Raw genomic sequence first — 15,662 nt, 5'->3', positions numbered from 1 at the left:
GGGCCGGTGAGGCAGCGATGGTGAGAAAGGGCCGGTGAGGCAGCGATAGTGAGAACAGGCCGGTGAGGCAGCGATTGTGAGAACAGGCTGGTGAGGCAGCGATGGTGAGAACGGGCTGGTGAGGCAGCAGCAGTCAGCAGTGATGGCAACAAGAGGGGGCCTTTCGCATGGCAGTGGTGGTGGTGGCAGCCTCCTGGGTGTCCTCGCAATTGGAGCAGCCCCTGTATGGAACTTGGGACTCTGAGATCTGGATTTTTCCTTCTTTCCTTGCTTACCTGTTGCCTCTGTTAAATCTTTTATTTCTGGTTTTTGTAACCAAGTCGACGCCAGTGAATGGCAACTTTAAGCACTTTTTGCTATACTTCTGTATTCCTATACTTAGTACATGTGACGAATAAATAAATCTAAATTATCAATTACAATGATGTTCAAAAAAGCATGAAGTCAGCACTTTAATCATCTTATAAATTTGATCATATTTTCTGTTTCGCAGATACTAATTTGGGAGCAAGCAACCGACTTGGTTCACACTAATTGCAGGAACATTGGCCTACAAATCAACTCATCATTGATTAATAGAGTAAGATATTTTCTCAGGCTTCCTGCACATTTATCGAACATTATTAAATAGCTACAGATGTAATATCATTTCTTCCAAAACCAAGGAGTTCTACATTTATGTGACAACGCTATAACTATAAAATAACCTAACAAAAACACATTTCTTTACAAAATCATATTACTGTCATTTAATGAGAGTCAACCTGACTTGCTTCATGATTTCCATTCATTCAAAATCTTTTGACAGAATTTTTTTTGGCTTAGTGTGAATCACGTCAAGTTGGGTGGAATGATTCTCACCAAGAGGCCATGTGAGGTTTCTCACAGCATCTTACCGAACTTGCTGCTTTAATTGTCAACTGACCCCTCGCAGCGAGAATCCAATCCTGTTTATATCCCATCTTACCATGCGCCATTCATGAAGGAACTTGCTGCTTAGTGGGGGTCTTCCAGTGGACCATCATTCCCTGGGATCATCCATCTTTCAACGATCTCCCTTCTGCATCAGACACTGAGCCTTGTTCTGTGACTTAAATATCCAGCAGCAGCACCAACCACTTTAATAGTTCTTGTGAAAGGATAAAGTATGTAATATAAATGTGGCAGTAGAATGTAGAGCACTTTGTGTGAGGATTTGGGGGACCAGGTTGATGAGGTGAGTAGAGTGACAGAGGGGTGAGGTGAGTTGGGTGCTAGCTGGGTAAAATGGGCAGTGTGTCAAGTGAGTGAAGTACCAGATGTCTGAGGCAGTTAGGATGCTAGGAAAGTACAATGCGAGCTAACTGAATAGGTGCTTGTGGATTGAGGTGTTACATCAAAGATGGATTACGTTAAATGTAGGATCAAGGTGTAGGGTTTGGTTGATGGTGTATCAAAGTTTTGGAGGTGTCAGGGGTTAGGAAGGTTTAGTTTGTGGGTTCAAAAATGAGTTGGGGTGTTAAGTTATTGATTTTCAGGACTTAGAGGAGTTTTTTTTTATTCGTGTGCAGGATAAGGGTGTCGCCAGCCAGGTCAATATTTATTGCCTATCTCTCATTGCTCAAGGTGATTTAAGTGTCAACCATATTGTTGTGGGTCTGGAGTCACACGTCAGCCAGATCGGGTATCTAAAGGATATTAGTGAACCAGATGGGTTTTATGACAATTATTTCATGGTCATCATTAGATTCTTATATCCAGATATTTGTTGAATTCATGTTCCACCATGTGCCATGGTGGGATTCAAACCCAGGTCCCCAGGAAATTACATGGGTCTAACAGCCCATAAATAATACCACTAGGCCATCACTACTCCAGTCCATTCACATCCTTTCAATAGTGTGGCGACCAGAACTGCAAACAGAATTCCATCTGTGACCTACTCAATGTTTTATAAAGTTGTAACAAGACTTCTTTGCTCCTGTCTTCTGTGCCCCAGCTGATGAAAGCAAGAATTCTGTATGCCTTCTTCACCACCTTGTCTACATGTGCTGACACCTTCAGGAATCTATGGATTTATACACCAAGGTCCCTTTGTTTTCCTCAGTACTTCCTAAGGACCTACTATTCATTGTGTGTATATGCTTCCCTTATTAGACCACGCCAAAATGCATCACCTCATACTTATCGCGGTTAAATCCCATCCGCCGTTGTTCTGCCCAATTTACCAACTGATCAATATCAGACTGAAGCCTGAAACTATCCTCCTCACAATCAACAACACCACCAATTTTTGTGTCATCTGCAAACTTACTAATTATACCTCTACATTCACATCCAGATTATAATGTACATAACAAACAGCAAGGGTCCCAGCACCAATCACTGTGGTAAACTGCTGGTCAAAGGATTCTAATCACAAAAACAACCCTGAACCATCACTCCTATTTTAAAGCCAGTTTTGAATCCAGTTTGCCACCTTGCCTTGGATCCCAAGGGCTCTTTCCCTCTTGGACAAGCTTTCCATGTGGGACCTTATCAAAGACCTTACTGAATTTCATGTAAACCACATCAACTGCACACTCAACAATATATTTAGTCACCTTTTCAGAATTAAATTAGTCAGACCGGATCACGATCTAATAAAACCATGCTGATGATCCCTGAACAATCTCTGCCTTTCCAAGTATTGATTAATCCTATCCTTCAGTATATTTTCCAATGATTACACTACCACTGATGTCAGACCAACTGATTCATAATTACCTAATCTGTCCCTGCTGCCATTAGCTATCCTCCAGTCATCTGGCACTTTGCCTGTGGCCAAAAATAAAATTAAATATCTCTGCCAGGGCCCTAGCTATCTCTTCTCTTGCCTCTCATAGCAGCCTGGGATACATCTCATCAGACCCTGGGGATTTATACACCTTTATGTCTGCTAAAACATCTTAATATCTCCCTCTTATTAATCTCAACATGTTCTAGAACCTCATAATTCCCACTGAAATCCCTACTACTATGTCTTTCTCCTCTGTGGATAGAGATGAAATCTATTCAGTTAAGATCCACGTCCTCTGGCTCCACACGTAGGTTGCCACTTTGGTCTCTGATAGGCCCCATTCTTTCTCTGGTAATCCTCTTACTCTTAATATGCTTACAAAATGCCTTGAGGTCTTCCTTAACCCTATCTGGGAAAGACATTTTCTGGCCCCTGTTTCTTCTCCTAATTCCTTTCTCACGCAACCACCTATACTCAATACTTTTGAAAGGCTTCTCCTGCTTTTAAAGCAATGTACCTGACATGGGCTTCCTTCTTTCTCTCTATCAAAGTCCTGATATCTCTTGACATCTAGGGTTCCTTGGATTTGCTGCCCTTGCCCTTCACTCTTACAGGAACACACTGGCCCTAAATTCTCGCAATACTACTTTTAAAAGACACCCACTTTCCAAATGTAGACTGACTTACAAGTTGCTGGTCCCAGTCTATGTTTGCCAGATCCTGACTAATGATATTGAAATTGGCTCACCCACTAAAACTTCAACCACTTGATTGGCTTCATTCCCTCAGATTAGGTTCAGCACTACCCCATCTCTAGTAGGACTATCTATGCACTGGCATAAAAGCTCTCCTAAAATTCTACGCCACCTAATCCTTTCACACTAAGGTGATCCCAGTCAATATTAGAAAAGTTGAAGACCCCTCTACCACCATATCCAGTTCTCTCATATCTTTCTGTGATTTGCCTACATATCTGCTACTCGATCTCCCTCTGACCATTAGGAGGTCTGCAGTATAATCTCAGCAAGGTAGTCACACCATTCTTTTATTTCTAAACTCAACCCAGATTGCCTGATTTGAAGACCCACTTAGACTTCCTTCTCATCACAACTGTGGGGATTTTCTTTATCAATAATGCAACAGTCCCACCTCTCTTACTGTGCCACCTCATTGCACTTGAAACTTCTATACTCTGGAATGTTGAGCTGCCAGTCCTGTCCTTCCTTCAACCTATCTCACTGATTGCAACAATATTATATTCCCTTGTGCTGATCCTTGCTCTAAGTTCATCCACTTTACCAGTCAAACTGCTTATATTAAAATAGATACAATGTAACTTTCTAGACCTCCCATGTGCTGCTCCATCTACTCAACTGTCGTAGCATTCCTTCTATCTCTGATTGGACCTTGCTTCCGATTTTATATCTACTCTGTGCCCCATCCATCTGCCAATCAGTTTAACACTTCCCCAACAGCATCAGCAAACCTCCCAGCAGTGATATTGGACTCATTCCGTTGCGGCTTTAACCTGTTCGGCTTGTACAGGTCCCACTTACACCAGAAGCTGTCCCAATGATCTAAAAATGTAAAGGCCTCCCTCTGTACCATCCCTTTAGCCACCCGTTCGTCTAACCTATTTCTATATTCAATATCATGTGGCACTGAAAACAACCTGGACATTACAACTGTCATGATTGTAACAAGGTCAACCAGGTGGACCTCATAGAATATGAATTCCCTGACTGGGGCTGTTAATCTGGTCCATTCAGGAAGCTCTGGCTGACAGATATAAACAGGAATGTCAGAGGTTCTAATTAGAAGTTGCTGGAAAAGCTCAGCAGGCCTGGCAGCATCGGTGAAGAAAAAAAATCAGAGTTAACGTTCGGGTCTGGTGACTTGAGGAAGGGTTAACTCTGATTTTTTCTTCACAACTGCTTCTAGACCTGCTGAGCTTTTCCAGCAACTTCTGTTTTTGTTCCTGATTTACAGCATCCACAGTTCTTTTAGTGTCAGAGGTTCTGCTCACCCTGGGAGCTGGCTCTAAGGAAGACAGACAAGTGTCAAGTACTATGCACATGTAAATAAATGGTGACTTGGTGACGGGATACCAGCCTCTGAGGAGTTATTTCAACAATCTTAGGAGAAAGGCTGCAATCCATACTTTGAAAGTAAATCCATACTTAGAAAATAAAATCTATACTTTGTGTGTAATCCTTCTCAAGTACTTAACTGCTAAATTCAAAATCCAGTTGTAGGTTTCCTAAAAGTAGTAGATATGGAGAAACTGTTCCTGCTTGTAAGAGTATTGAGAACCCAAGAGCATAGACTTAAACAATTTTGTGAGAAAAACAAATGTACAGTAATGTAAAAAAAATCGCAGCAAGTTGGTTAAGTTTGGAATACACTGCCTGGAAGTGTGGTGGAGGCAGGTTTAACTGAAGTGTTCAAAAGGGCATTGAGTGATGATTTGTATATAAATATTGTGCAGGGAAAAGACAAGAGATCAACACCATTTCAAAATGCTCAGGTGGCCAGTGTGTTCGCACTGGACCAAATGGCCATCTTCTGCTCCATGACAATTCTGTGATTTCCTACTCAATACATTTTCATCTATTCAAACAGACAAGTGATTCACATTTGTACTAACACCAGAGCAAATTAAGCAGCAAGGATTTTATCCATTTCTGTAGCAATGAGTGCCTGCTCTCTGCCCATTATTTTCCCCTGTTAGTAGTTAGGAAATTACAATGTCGTGAAGTGCAGCCATGAAATTTACATTATGCATTCCAGGCAGCAGGAGACCCAACATGTTTGGTGATAGAAGTACAGTATTTGCAATAACGTGATACTTATGTAAAAAATATAATGTTATCACTAGGTGATGATTATTATTGTCTTCACATATTCAGTCATGAAATAGTTTTCCTTTTGACTTTGACCATTTCAACATCCAACATGCATAAATACTTGATGAACTCTGAAACATTTAACAGGTTTTATGAGTTAAGAATTTGCAAATAAATAGTGATAGCATTAGAAAAAAACTTATTAAAAAATAAATGGTGATGTGCTCTTAATGGGCTTTGCATGTAAAATAATCAATTGAAAGTCACAAATGATTTACTGATGGTGGTTAATGGATGAAAAAATACTACAGAAGATTTGGTGATGGGAAAGAAAACTGTTCCATTGTGTGTAAGATGCACTCCTGGATATATAAAAAAGGAGAAAAAACAAAAAATATACAATACAATAATGCACAACATAGCACAGCAATAGGCCCTCTGGCCCACCAATCCTGTGTCGATTCCTGTTCCTTATTGAGACCCACTAGCTATTGTCCATGCGCAGTTTTTATCCCTCTGTTCATCTCCTGTTCATGTGTCTATCAAAATATGCATTAAACATTGTTCACATGACTGCTCCCACCACCTCCACTGGCAATGCGTTCTAAATACCCACCACACTTTGTGTGAAAAATTTTCCCCACACTTCTCCACTAAACATTCCCCCCTAACCTTGAACCTGTGCCCTCTTGTATTTGACCTTTCCATTCTGGGAAAAGGCCTCTGGCTATCCACCCTATATAACCTCTCATAATTCTGTGGACCTCTATCCAGGTCGCCCCTCAGCCTCCGTCTGTTCAGTCAAAACACTCTGAGTTTATCCAACCTCTCCTCATAACTAAAACTCTCCAAGCCAGGCAACATTCTGATAAACTTTCTCTACACTGTTAACAAAGAATCCACACTCTTCTAATAGTCTGGCGACCAGAACTGTATGCAATATTCTAAATGTAGGCGAACTAAAGTTTTATACAGATGTAACATAACTTGTCAACATTTATATTCAATGCCCTTGCCAATGAAGGCAAGCGTGCTGTATGCCTTCTTGATAGTCTACCTGTCTGTGTTGCCACTTTCAGGGATCTGTGGACTTATACGCCCAGATCCTTCTGTTTGTCAATGCCCCTAAAGATTCTGCCATTTATTGTATAATTTGCACCTGAATCTGATTTTCCAAAATGCATTACCTCGCATTTGTCCGGATTAAACTATATCTGCCATTTCTCTGCCCAAATCTGCAATCTGCCTATATCCTGCCATATCATTTCACAATCCTCCTCACTATCTGTAACTCCGCCAATTTTGGTACTATCCGCAAACTTCCTAATCAGACCACCTACATTTTCTTCCAGATCATTTATGTATAAGGTTTTGGAGTAGATTTGTAGCTCGGGTTGTGGGTGTTGAGGTTGGTTAGCTCGCCGAGCTGGTTTCTGGTGTCGCAGACGTTTCGTTACCATGCTGGGTAACATCCTCAGTGCAGCCTCCGATGAAGCGTCGGTGTGTTTTTCCGCCTGGTTTTTAAACTCTGGAGTCCGTTGAGCTGGATTGCCTCACTTCCGGTTTTCCTTCGTAGTGGAATGTACATGGGGTCGAGTTCAATGTGTTTATTAATAGCATGCTTCGTGGAGTGCCATCCTTCCAGGAATTCTCGTGCTTGTCTCTGCCTGGCCTGTCCCAGGATCTTGGTGTTGTCCCAGTCGAAATGGTGGTTCTCCTTGTCCATGTGGATTGAGATGCGTGAGTATTGGTCGTGTCTTTTTGTAGCCAGTTGGTGTTCATGTACCCGTGTTGTTAGTTTCCTTCCTGTTTGTCCGATGTAGTGTTTCTCGCAGTCTCTGCTGGGGATTTTGTAGATGACATTGGTCTTGTCCATGGCGCGGAGTGGGTCTTTAGTTCGGTTGAGCAGTTGTCGTAGGGTTGACGTGGGCTTGTGTGCCACTCTGATGCCCAGTGGTCATAGGAGTCTTGCGGTGAGTTTCCGATGTGTTCCTGATGTAGGGTAGTGTGATGAGTGTGATGGGGCATGTAGTATCTTCCTGATGCTGTTCATGTAGGCATCTTCTGACCCAGTATTTTGGATATCCATTATCCCTGGAAACCTGGAAGAGGTATTCTTCTTCCTCTTGGCGTAGTTCCGTGTTGCTGCAGTGCGTTGTTGCCCTATTAAACAGTGTTCGCACGCAGCTTCGTTTGTGTGTGCTGGGATGGTTACTGTTGAATTTCAGTATCTGGTCTGTGTGTGTGCCTTTTCTGTGTACTTTCGTTTGCAGTTCCCCATTTGTCTTGCACTCTACCATGACATCCAGGAATGGGAGCTGTTTGTTCTTCTCTTCCTCTCTGGTGAATTTTATTCTGATGAGGGTGTTGTTTATAAGTTTGTGTGTTTCCTCTAATTTGGTCCGTTTAATGATGACAAAGGTGTCGTCCACATAGCATATCCATAGTTTTGGTTGGACTTGCGGAAGGGTCGTCCTTTCTACTCTTTGCATCACTGCCTCTGCTACGAGTCCAGAGATAGGTGATCCCATGGGTGTCCCGTTGATTTGCTCGTATGTTTGGGCGTTGAAAGTGAAGTGGGTGGTGAGGCATAGGTCCAGTAGTTTGAGCATGTTGTCTGTGGAGATGGTTTCACTGGGGTCTTGTTCTTGTTCCAGTAGTGCTGTCATTGTTTCCCTTGCTAGTGGTATGTCTATTGATGTAAATAGGGCAGTGACATCGAACAATATCATGGTCTTTGATGGAGTTGAGGAATTCTTGGGCTGAGTGGATAGAGTGGGGTGACTTGTTGACTAGGTGCCTGAGTCTCCTTTGTAGTTCCTTGGCTAATCTATGTGATGGAGTGCCTGGCAGGGAGACTATGGGTCTAAGGGGTACTTCCAGCTTGTGCACTTCCAGGAGGCTGTAGAATCGGGGTGTGTTGATTACTTCGGGTTTCATTCTTAAGAAGCCTGCTTTGTTGATCTGTCCTGTTTGTTTAACTGTTTGTAGCGTGTAGAGGATTTTGTTGCCTAGTTGCGGTGTCGGGTCAGTTTGCTTTGGCCGGTATGTGTTCTTGTCGGCTAGCAGTGCTTGTGCCTTGGAGATGTAGTTCCCTTTATTCAGTATCACTGTCATGCATCCTTTGTCTGCGTGTAGTATTGTGATATTCTTGTCCTTCTTTAATCCATCCAGAAACATGCTATTAATAAACACATAGAACTCGGCCCCATATACATTCCACTACGACGGAAAACCGGAAGTGAGGCAATCCAGCTCAACAGACCCCAGAGTTTAAAAACCAGGCGGGAAAACACACCGACGCTTCATCGGAGGCTGCACTGAGGATGTTACCCAGCATGGTAACGAAACGTCTGCGTCACAAAAAACCACCTCAGCGAGCCAACCAACCTCAACATCTTTTATATATATTACAAACAATAATAAAACAAATTGTGACGGTGTCTTTTAGTGTAGTGGTAGTGACCCTACCTCTGAGTCAGGAGGCTTAGGTTCAAGCCCCACCTGCTCTAGAGGTGTGTAATAACATGTCTGAACAGATTGATTTAAAAAATATGAATTGTGAATGTCAGGCCATCTGGGCAATATTTTCTTTTTATTAATGTTTTCACTTTATTTGTTAATTTCTCTGAGGTTGATTTTGTTTTACATAGTGTGAATCTCAGGAAGACGAAAGATAAGTTACTTTCTATAGTGGCCTATTTCATTCATTAATGGAAGGTGTGTGTTGCTGGTAATGCTAGTGTTCATCACCCATTCTAAGTTGCCTTTGAGAAAATGGTCATGAGCCATCTTATTGAACAACTCCAACCCATGTAGGGTCGGTGTAGGTACAACCACAGAGCTGATAAGGATGGAGTTCCAGATTGACAGTGAAGGAATGTATTTTAGATTTTATTGTCATGTGTACTGAAGTACAGAAGTACATTGAAAAATGTATAATGTCTCCACACATGGCAACTTCTTAGGTACCAATGTATCTAAGTACAAAAAAAACTTACGTACAAAGTAGTAAGAGAAACAAAAAAAATTATGCATTACTTCAGAGAATAGTAGAAAAATAAACAGGTAAGAGTCTACATTAAAGTCTTTCATACTTTAAGCTAGGAAAACAAAAGGAATAAGTTAAAAGTTTTTGATGAGTACTCCACGGATCTTGCTCTCCAGGGGGACCTCAGCTGTCTGTTCTTGATGCTGCTGCCACAGATGTCATCACTGTTGTTGAAACTGCCACCTCTCTGATATATCCCAGTGCCTGGGCAATATGCCTGGGCGGGATCCACTTGCACACCGAGCCGAAACACCACCATTAGTCACTGAGAGACCAGCTGACATACAACCCAGAGACCAGGCTGAGACCCACCACAAGCTACTGAGAGACCAGACTGGGACCCACTACGAGCTACCGAGAGACCAGGTCAGGACCCACCAGGAGCTGCCGAAAGACCAGGCTGGGACTCACCACAAGCCACTGAAAAGACCAGGCTGGGACCCATCATGAGTTGCCGAGAGACCAGGTCAGGACTTGCCACGAGCTGGCGAGAGACCAGGTCAGGACCCACCACGAGCCACCGAGAGACCAGGCCGAGACCCACCATGAGCCACCAGGAGACCAAAATCACCAGAAGTGGAAGGAAGTGAGAAAAAAGAGAAGGAAACAGAAGGAGCAGAGGAGCTGTCCTACTCCACCTCCATTGTGATATACTTACAAGTCAGAATGTTATACTGTTTGGAGGGGCACTTGGCGCTGGCGTCTCAATGTATATGATGCTTCTTTTCTTTTAAGTGGTAAAGGTCATAGATTTGGATGATACTGTAGGAATATTGGTGAGTTGCTGCAGTAATCTCATCAATGATACACAATGCAGACACTATGCACATGGAGTGGAGGGAGTCCATAGTTATTGTGGTGTTTCAGCGCTAACCAAGTGGCCTGCTTTGTTCTGAAAGCTGTTTGAATTGGGGAAGGTGGAAAATCACATCGTTAACTTGTGCACTGTGGAAGTAGGACAGGCTTTGGGAAGTCACGAGTTGACTTACATGCTGCTGAATTCTCAGCCTTCGACCTTCTGTCGTAGCCACAGTTTTTGTCTGAGTGGCCTAATTAGGTTTCTAGTCAATGGTAGCCCTTAACATATTGTTGTAGGAGATTCAGTGGCTTCTTATCTAAAGAGATGCAGATGGAATTATACTTTGGAAAACTTATGACTTTAGGATTCAGGCAAGGCAATTGATAAAGCAACTGAAGACTGTTTGACACGGGTCACTGCCTTTAGGAACTTTTCCAGCAGCATATTAGACTCCAACAAATCATTGTTCTAAGAATGACTCCAATGAGGTGAAAGTTTTGATGTTCATTGACTTCAATTTTATTAGTTTTCTTGAGGCTATATTTGGTTAAAAGCTGCTTTGATGCCAAGGGAAGTCGGTCTCACCTCACGTTGGGAATTCTGTTCTGCCAGTGTTTGGATCACGGCTGTAATAATGTCATGAGCTGAGTAGTCCTTTCAGATCCCAAACTGAGCTTTAGTGAGCAAATTATTGCTAAGAGCCAATTGGTTGTCCTGTTAATAATACCTTCTGTCTTTTTACTGATGATTGAGAGTAGACAATGGATTGGATGCGTACAAAACAGCAGTATCCAGGTATTTTCCTCACTGTTGGGTAGTTGCAAATGTTTTAGCTATGATCAACAGGATAGATTGAATAGGAAAGGCAAAGTCAACTGATGCATCATGTTAAGAGCCTTAGCTGCAAGCATCCTTATAGTGGCTTCCCAATTATTGTTAGCCAGACAAGGTAGAAACAATTACACAACACCTCAAGACATTCAGTATGAAGTTCACTACAACGTACCTATATTTACCTAATCTGAGAACAAGAAAATTAGGGTTTAATATGAAGGAGCCTAAAAGAATACAATGGTGGTGCACGGAAGCAATGAGATTTCAAAAGCAGTTGTTTTGGTTAGACCACACTTGTAGTACCATGGTCTGTTCTACACATTGCAATAAACAAGAAATACACTGGAAGAAGTGTAAAAGAAACTGAAAAGATGTTACCAGACCTGTGAAGATACAACAATTGGAAAAGATTGAATAAGTTGAGATTCTTCTTGGATAGGAGAAGAATTATAAGTGACCTGATGGAAGCGACGTGAAAATAATAAAAGAAGACCCGGCTTGAATCCCGTCTGAATATGAAATCAATGCCATAAGGCAGGAGAGAATCATGGCCCATTGCGTGGGAACTGTTTCCACAAGCTAAAAGGGATCTGAGGGGAAGGGGTCTTATGTGAATCTGTGGAACTCACTGTTGCAGAAGAATGTGGAGGCAAAGTTATTGAGTGTATTTAAGACCAAGATAGATAGGTTTTTGATTAGTAAAGGGATCACGGATTATGGGGACAAGGCAAGAGAATGCGGTTGAGAAACATATCAGCCATGATCGAATGGTGGACCAAACCCAATGAGCTGAATGGCCTAATTATGCTCCATATCTTGTGGTTTTATGGTGATTTCAGGAATATCAGGGCAAGACAGGACACAGAGGGATCACTTGTGGGCGACTTCTGGTCAGTACATTGCGCTATGCAGTTGGTAACGTCAGGGATGATGTATTGATTGAACAACGGTTGGATAAGATTTCATCTTCCTAAAGTGCTGACTAAATGATGACCAGATAGCCCAATAGTAGTAACAGAACCTGCATAGACCTGACATAGCAATGCAGAATCCATTCAAAACAAGCAGTTAATGATAGCTAAGCAAAATTGGCAAAGTGTGTATCTGAATAGAACAGCACATCACCAACACTCCTGTGTAATAGATAATCAATTGAAGTCCTTCAAGAGGATCTAACCTGAACATTTTCCCCAAGTGGACAAACATGGTCCGAATAAAACTTTTGAAAAATATGCATGGAATCTGGGGCCAGCTGCAAATGACGAAGTCCTTAAGAACTTTCTAGACACAATTAACACTTCTCAGTATCAAATAAGTCGGCAAAATATATACCTCACAGTGTGTGCCAAAAATTATTGGTTGTCCTACCAAGTACTTAAATAAATTTATAACTCATTATGTGCTGTGCTTGTCTCATATTGTAGCATAACAGATATCCAGATTAAAACTTAATACATGTATTTTATAGTATTCAATGGTTCCACATGAAAATCATTGTAAAATAGTTCAATTGCTTAATGCTTGGACATAAACTGAATTACTACAGGTTGTCACCTTTCTATCATTGTATTTTATAATACATTATCTCAAAAAATGTTATTCCTGGCTTGCAGGACAGATGGCACATAACACAAGTGAAATTATTTGGAAGAGGGGTAGGAAATTACAAGCTTTTGGTAATTTTTGAGGAGGATATTCTGGATTTCCTTGGCTATAAATAAGTCAGGGAAGATGGATCACATAACATTCTTAAATTCAGGAGTCTCACTGTCTACAAATCCATTAAATATTAATATAGGTGGTGTGGTCAAGTGACCAGCAGCAGAAATGCTAACAAGACTGATTAAGAGCTACGATCAACAGTGATACAACAAATGTTTAAAAATTGGCAGATACATAAAATTGGCAATTTCTAATTGTTTTGCCAGTGATGGATGGCAACAGAATAACTATGCTAATTTTAAAAAAAATCAAAGAGAGGGTCACATTTTTTAAAATATAAAGTCAAAATAATGATAATGGATGAAACAATGGGACTTAATGTAAAAATAATCTCTATCTATGCAGATGGTGTCTGCATGAGGGTAAAATTGGTGAGGAAATTGCAGATGCATTAGTCTTAATCTGTCAAAGTGTCAGATTCAGGAATTTATGCCTTTGGAATTGGAAAATTACAGGACTGAATATACCAGTTGACAAAAAAAAAATCCCTTGTGATGGCTTTCAGGCACAAGTTTGCAATTTTACACAAGTGACTGATTAGTCACCAAATTATATTTTCTTTTTGGTTGAGCAGCACATGAGATCCAGAGAGTTGGTCTATTTTAATTACCAACAACTTCCTTTATCCAACAGCAATGCTAAATCAGCAGGAAAATCTGCAATTAATCTATCAAATTAGCAATACATGGTAAAATACTTTTTTTCCCTACAAGCCTGCTGATTAATGCCTCCAGTTGCATAAATTGTATTCAGTGAAAACCAGGCACAAGAGGTTGATATTACCTCAATTAACTTTGATTAATAGAACATGGCAACATTGCCAGTGTTGTAGAATGCCAAATGGTGCACTAAAGTGGAATTAAAAATGCTTTGGCTTAATTCAGAAGTTGCAGTTAAATAATCAGGTTGAAATAACATGACCATATTCAAAAGAATATTAAAAAGATATAAATCAATTTCATTTCAAAATTTATGGTTATAGTAATTTCACATTGGAGTAGTGGAATTGCTATTAGTTTTCAAAGGATTAAAAATACAATATTACTTGAAAGCTGCTGAAAATGAAAAGGCAAATCTAGAAACTAGTGAAAGGTTATGTTTTTTTTCCTCTCTTTTCTAAATGTCTTCTCTCTTAGCTGCTGATTTTTAATACAATATATGCAATGATGGTGTTCTGATATTTTTCCTGCATGATCATTCTTCATGTGCATGCCACATGGAAGAGTGCTGTATTGAGTGCTGGTTCAATTGAGGTATTCAAGAGGGCACTAGTTTAATATTTAAAGCGAAATAATGTTCTACATTATGGGGAAAAGACAGGAGATTGGCAATAAGTCAAAATGCTCAGAGAGCTGGTGCAGACACAGACTGAGTGTCTTCTTCTGCACCACTACAATTCTGTGATTTTGATAGCAACAGATTGTGCAGCAAAACCCAAACATATGCACAAAATGGTGGTAATGGATTAACTGAAGGTGTGGGAAATCTGGATTTCTTTTCTTTAATTTTGTAATAGAATTAATCGTTGATAGGCTAATGCTTTCTGTTATTAAGGATTAAGTTTGTAAAACAAAAACAAAGTTGCTGGAAAAGCTCAGCAGGTCCGGCAGCATCTGTGAAGGAAAAATTCAGAGTTAACGTTTTGGGTCCAGTGACCCTTTCTCAGAACAGTTTGTTGGAACTTTTCACTAACTGCATGTGCACAGTTAAACACATAATTCATGTAGCTATTATCCTTCCTGGCTATCTCCATAAGGTGTGCCATAAAATATCGCACTAATAATCAGTATTGAAAGGCGTAGAAGGTCATGAAGCAGCAATGCTAAGTCTTAAAGACTGCTAAACATCCTATGTGCCCCTGAATATCATTTCTTCAGATTTTAATTATTGTTGGGTATTGTAGCTTTATCTTTCATTCATTTTGCATTTCACCATTAATTATATTTTTTTTCTTTCCTTCTCTTGTTTCAATTTCTGTACATGATTTAGAAACCTGCAGGTAGTTGTGCTCCCATGCAACTGCTGCCCTTGTCCTTCTTGGTGGTAGAGGTCACAGATTAAGAAGGTGGTTTCAAATGAACCTTGGTGAGTTGTTGCAATGCATTTTGTAGGTAGTACACACCACTGCCACTGTGCATCAGTGATGGAAAGAATGAATGTTGAATGTATGAGTGTTAGATGGAGTGCCAATCAAACGGCTTGCTTTGTCCTGATAAGTTTTTTAATTATTGTTGGTGTTGCAGCCATCCAAGCAGGTGGGGAGCATTTCATCCCACTTCTGTCTTGTGTCTTGTAGTTGTTGAACAAGCTCTGGGAAGACAAGAAGTGCCTCAAGATCCAGCATTTGACCCGAGTATTTTTTTAATGCTGATCCAGTTCAATTCTTGTCAACGTTCATGTAAGACATTGTCCTGATGGATATTGTCTCTGTAAAAACAGGAAATATGTCTCAGAGAGAGTGTGTGTGATTGAAAGAGTGGGAAAGAGGTTACAAACATCAAGATTGTAATTAAGCATACAATCCAACCAGAATCAGGCAGATAATGGTATGTCATGTCAACATATAACGTTTTGCAGGGTAAGAGATATATAAGGAGGTGGAATTTATATCAGTTAGTCAAATTGAAGCTACCAACATGGAAAGAAACTTCC

The 15,662-nt window shown here is 40.8% G+C and overlaps 1 long non-coding RNA gene across 1 annotated transcript in view; it reads left to right on the top strand.

Moving 5' to 3' along the window:
• LOC125483719 overlaps nucleotides 1–15,095 on the top strand; it is a 16,674-nt gene extending 1,579 nt beyond the window's left edge. The window contains exons 2-3 of the long non-coding RNA XR_007262658.1: nucleotides 494–580; nucleotides 15,000–15,095. This is a non-coding gene — a long non-coding RNA (uncharacterized LOC125483719). The remainder of the gene's footprint in view (nucleotides 1–493; nucleotides 581–14,999) is intronic.
• Nucleotides 15,096–15,662: the final 567 nt, after the last annotated feature.

Source organism: Rhincodon typus, chromosome 8, assembly GCF_021869965.1.
Source record: "Rhincodon typus isolate 14 chromosome 8, sRhiTyp1.1, whole genome shotgun sequence".
NCBI lineage: Eukaryota > Metazoa > Chordata > Chondrichthyes > Orectolobiformes > Rhincodontidae > Rhincodon > Rhincodon typus.
The sequence above is the reverse complement of the archived record's forward strand: the minus strand, read 5'-3'. Positions and strand labels throughout refer to the sequence as shown.